The 5,617-nt window shown below is 38.1% G+C and overlaps 1 pseudogene; it reads right to left on the bottom strand.

Moving 5' to 3' along the window:
- Positions 1 to 2,958: 2,958 nt before the first annotated feature.
- LOC149214136 (protein CONSERVED ONLY IN THE GREEN LINEAGE 160, chloroplastic-like) lies at positions 2,959 to 3,910 on the bottom strand (annotated as a pseudogene).
- Between the last annotated feature and the right edge of the window lie 1,707 nt (positions 3,911 to 5,617).

Raw genomic sequence — 5,617 nt, 5'->3', positions numbered from 1 at the left:
ATTTTCATCCACCTTTTTCTTCACTATTCCTTACATCTCATCATCCCATTAACCTGTTATCATATCACTTTCATACATACATTTGGGTTTCACCTTCCTATTTTCCATTTTATTCATTTTTGTATTATAAGTGAATTCATGATTAATTATTAGAAAATGTACATATTTTTATATATATATCTCAAGAATATGTGAGTTTTGTGATGTAGGAAATATGTGAAGAATTAATATCTCCTCCACCATATCAATGAGATAATTATGCAAGCCTTTTTCTATGGAGAAAATCATGGAGGCATATCTTTTCTATGGAGAAAATCATGGAGGCATATCTTATCCTAAGGAGAAAATCATGGAAGCATATCTTATCCTAAGGAGAAAATCATGAAGACATATCTTATCCAAGATATGAGAGAGATTTGTGGGATCATGTTTGAGAGATTTGTGCGATGATATCTTGTAATAATGGGAAACTAGTTGAGAGTGCTTGAGAGAATATTTGATATGTAATTATGGAAAGGTTATCTTCCTCATGTATATAAGAGAGTGCTCTCTCTTCATTGTGATGATGAATAATGAATAATAGAGAATGGAGATTAACTTTGATTCTTTCTTGATTTGTAATTTAGTTATTGTAATATAGTTTGACATAGTTTTATTTTTGTGAGCTCACATATGTTGTTTGCCATTCACTTTTTCACATGTTGTATTTATTTTCCTTTATGCAATTTCATGCTTTCCTAGTTAGTGTTTCAATGCTTTAATTTGATTTCAGTAATTTAGATTAGATTAGATTAGATTAGTTCCACTTCAGTCCTGCATATATAGTGCATGTGTCTCGTAAGTCTACGGACCTCGGATTGATAAATTAAATAGTTGGGTAAGAACTACAATGGAATTAAACGAACATAGTTTCACCCAACATTTTGACGCCGTTGCCGGGGAGGCACGATGGATTGAAGTTTAGTTTGATTTTCATGCAAGTGTGTTTAGACATGTTCCTAACTCCGAGGTGTTAAGGCGGTAAGACGTGGGGAAGAGCCTACGCATCGCATTCGAGATACCGTAATGGGCTCGACCTCTTATGGATCAGGGCATGTAGGGTGTGTTTACATTTATGCAAGTGTGAATTTTGATTTCTGCAAGTGTGTTTGATTTTCTCAACTGTGAAGAGTGTTTGATGAATTCATGGTTCATGGTTATAATTGAAGCATTCAATTACTCAATTAATGAGCAGTCCTTGTAAGAGGGTTTAATTGAGTATTGAATTCAAGATTATTTCTGTGGTCCTTTTGTTTTTAATTTAATTTTTAGTGTGCTGATTTTTATTTGCTTTTCTCTTTCAACATGGTTTTATAATGAGTGTTAGATTGGAACTACTCACTCAGATCCTTGCAGAAGTTGGAATCTCCTCTTCCCTGGAAAAGGACATCTTGACAAAAATTGAAAGTTCAACTACTCCCCAAGAAATAAATGAAGATTCAACATCTGAAGAATCCTGCGTATCTGATGGCGAACAACCATTCGAACAAGAGATCGAGGAAGAAAAGCAGCAGATCGGAGAAGAAGAACAGGAGTTACCGCATAATCTGAGTGAGAGAAACTGTGCATATCAAAGCTTCATCAAATAATGGTTCCAGGTAAGTATTAGATTAGATTCATCTTTTAATTTTTTAGTTAATTTGCAGTTACAACAACTAGACTCATCCACTCTCGAATATTGTCATTTTTCATTTGACAAATTGCTATTGAATCTATTGTTGCTACTGCTACGTGAATGGCTTCATTGGAAGTTTAACTACACGTAACTAGTTTATAAATTCTAATTAGTATAGCGTAGGTAGGCTTTTAGATTTAGCTTTTGCTTTCATTTTCAGTGCTGCTTTTGCTTAGAATAAGTATGCTCTCCTCCTGCGTCTTTGTACGATCTCGAGGATCAGAAAATAGGTTTCAGTTTTGCTTAGAATAAGTATGCTCTCCTCCTGCGTCTTTGTACGATCTTGAGGATCATAAAATAGGGATGATTTAGGCGACCAATTTCAGGAATAAATAAATGTTTTGCAATATGCTTCATCAAAAATATCTTTCAATATGCAAATTTTTGTGTCTATTTGTTAAAAAGAAAATTTAAAACTAACCATTTTTGTTTTTAAAGATAGGATTAATTTCATTTTCTAGACTGTTAATAATAAATAACAACATAAAATTAAAAATAAAAAAATAAAAAAAATAATAACAGTGATCCACGTGATTCGGACGACCCCTCGGATTGATCGTAACAGAATTGGGTTTTCCACCTTCTTCATGCATTCGACAAAATAGCTTCAGAGCCTCTTCTCCATCCCCGGCAATGACGCACATCCTGCAATCAGCGAATTCCATGAAATCTCGTTGGATCCTATTCCTAAAACCCGCATTTTATCAAAGAGTTCCATAGCTTTATCCCGAAACCCATTTTGAACATAACCTGCTATCATAAGCGCTCCATGTGACCACATTTCTATGAGACATTCTGTCGAACACTTCGCGCACATTCTCCAAATGCCCACATTTCACATACATATTCACGAGGGCACTTTCTACAAAGGGATTCGATTCTAACCCTCTTTCTCTAATGAGTCTGTGGACTTCCCTGCCTTGTTGAAGATACCCAAGTTCAGCACAGGCTTTAAGAACACTGGGAAATATGAACTTATCAGGTCGAATCCCTCGGCCCTGCATTAGATGAAAGAGGGCGATGGCTTCTTCGCAATCGCCATGTTTTGCATACCGTCCAATCATTGTAATCCATGAAGGCATATCTGCTGTGGACATATTGTCGAACACAAGGCGTGCATCACAGTGCGGTGATTTCCCTGATCCGCTGCCCTCAATCCCAATTTCCGCTGCCCTGATGAAATGGGCTGGCAGCCTCAGAGGACTCCCATGGGTGCCCCAATGACACAGCTCCTCCATGTACATTTACAGTTTCAGGGTTGGGGTCAAGTATCTTCTGGTTCGCAAGAGCCACAACAGAAAACGCTTCATTGATCTCATAGTAGTTAATTTGCAAAGCCTCCAAGCCCGCCCTTCTTTCATCATTCCATCGACAAGAGATCTGTGTCCCAGTCGATACCCCTTTCTGGCATCAGGAAGTAATAAGGAGCGTTTGACATGCTTTCCAAGGCCTCCCAAACCAAGAGTGATGAGTTGTAGCCTTTGTTTCAACTGAATATATTGATGTTTTGATTGAACTACACTGATAACAGGGTCTTCCCTACTTTTGTTTGCATTGCGCAATAATATACCAGTGCCCTTGTTGCAGCCTTGCTGGCACGGTCCCATTGCTGTTGCTCATGCCGTGTAGATATTACTCTCCATCTAGGTTTGTCAACTGTAATAGCCTCATCTGTAGGAAGGCCAAGTCTAGCTGCTTCTACTTGTTTCTCTAAAATAGACTTTGAAGGTTCCATTAATTCCTGAGTTAAATCCACCTCAAGGCTGTTGAGGGCCATGACTCTATTAAGGCTCAGAAAACCCACTTCCTGTTCCTGCTTAGGAGACTGGACCTGACGGGGTTCAGCAGGAACAACATCGATACGATCCAACCACTCTTTGTTCTAGATGAAATCGTTTCTGTTAGTGATAGGATTAGAGACATCTCCCTAATACTTTCTGGGGTTTATGAGAGTAGGCGGGCCACCGTATTCCCCAGGTGCAGTGCCCTTGGACCACTGCCATCTTTTTTATTATTATTACGGGGTTTCAGCATCCTTGTGGTCGGTACATTTGAATTGCGTTCGTCCTCCAATGAATTTGAATTAAAGCTTTCGCCATTAGGATTCGAAATCGGGCCATTTGCAGCTCTAACAGTCAAATTTTGGAATTGAGAGGAGGTTGAAAATAGAATAGGAAGGTCTCCGCGCAGGCCATGATGTTACTCCTCCAAAAGCTGTGATGTCCAGAGCCATTGAACTTACCACGGGTACTATGCGTTCCTGGCATATGGGCAGCCAAAACTTGCCATGCTAATGAGATTACAAGGAGACTTTAAGAAAGCGGTAATAACGTGACTGCAAATTCAATTCATTCTGGATCTATTCCCACTAATCTTCTGCGTTATAGACAAACTCTTCTTGGATTTTTAATTATAAAATTTGCTCTAAAGAACATTCTGCAGGAATGCATTTCACATGCAGGGTTTGTGAATTTTGTGAAAACATGTACCATGCTCGAGCATGTTTCCTTGACTTCCATACGCAATTTGCAGGATTCAGGTATCGCGGCCATGACTAGAGTTTGTAATAAGCTTAACGCTATTTGTCGGATGATACCCTGACAAGCCTTAAAAATTGTGAGACTTACTCCGTTTGGTTTGGTAAAAATAGGAGAGAATTGTCTGACGCTTGTGAAGTTTTCACTCGAGCTTGAGCCTTCCTTCGACATTACCCTAGCTCTCCCAGTCACTCAGTTTTAGTGCTTTGTAAAGTAATCTGGGGTTCGAAAGATTTTTAGAAACCGCCATATCCATGTTTCTATATACTTTTGTAACATGATTGGATGGTTTTTGTGAACTAATTTACAAAAAAAAAAAAAAAAAAAAAAAAAAACGACGTTGGTTCTAATGTATCCGGTTCACAACAGTATTTAAGTTCGGTTTGAAATATTCGTGTGCCTTTAATTTGTTTTATTGTGTTGCATTGAAAATAGGGTTTGAAAAGATTGCTATGGCGCCAACCCAATTCCAACAAAACTCAACTGCAACTAAACAGAGTCGGCAAGATTCAGACAAGACCGGAAAATTCCACCCCAAGTCGCAATCTGATAATTTTATTCAGCGCCAGAAAGACAAGTTTTTTTCCCTACAACAAGGTCATCGGGCAGTGACAGAGTATTGCGACCGGTTCATGGCATTAAGCATTTATGTACGTTGCCTCACCGTGGACCAGATATTGCTCAACAGGTTCATAATGGGACTGAACCAACAGTTACGATCGATTGTTCGCATACTGGAGCCATCAACCTTTAATGAAGCAGGTTGTATAGCATTGCATGTTGAACAACGACAAGAAGACCCTCATGTGAACTTTGAAGGACTACTCGAGGAGACCCTGAAACTTCGCTGTTAGTGGAGGGAACCATAGCGTAATTACAGAAATCGGAAACCACTCCCTGCAGAGTGGCCAGTCTCTGTTCTTTTCTGTTGTCTTTGATGAAGAATAATGTAGGCACATTGATCTTTGAATTGAATCTTTTGTGTGAAAAAATAATTAAAAAAAAAAAAAAACACAAAACATAAAATAAAAAGAAAAAATAAATAAATAACAAAATAATTGCCCTCATTCATTCATACACTCACTACTTGTTCCCTAACAAATACAATGCTTTTTCAAATGTTTTAAATGAATTTTTATGCACGCCACTAAAAACATTTTGACAAAGTATTGCACCATCAATAACTACATTGCATGGGGACATGCAATAGTTCTAGTTGGGGAGGGAGTCAAAGTATGTTGGATTTATTTTTGTGAAATTTATGGGCAAAAGTTAGGATGTATATACTAACACATGAAATGAGATTGGTGTTATGTGTAGGACAACGAAAAGCTTATGCAGAAAGCTCAACATTACGATGCGACAC

Source organism: Pinus tabuliformis, chromosome 1_1 (genome assembly GCF_031772625.1).
Source record: "Pinus tabuliformis cultivar Carrire ecotype Pingquan chromosome 1_1, CPIR1, whole genome shotgun sequence".
Lineage (NCBI taxonomy): Eukaryota > Viridiplantae > Streptophyta > Pinopsida > Pinales > Pinaceae > Pinus > Pinus tabuliformis.
The sequence above is the reverse complement of the archived record's forward strand: the minus strand, read 5'-3'. Positions and strand labels throughout refer to the sequence as shown.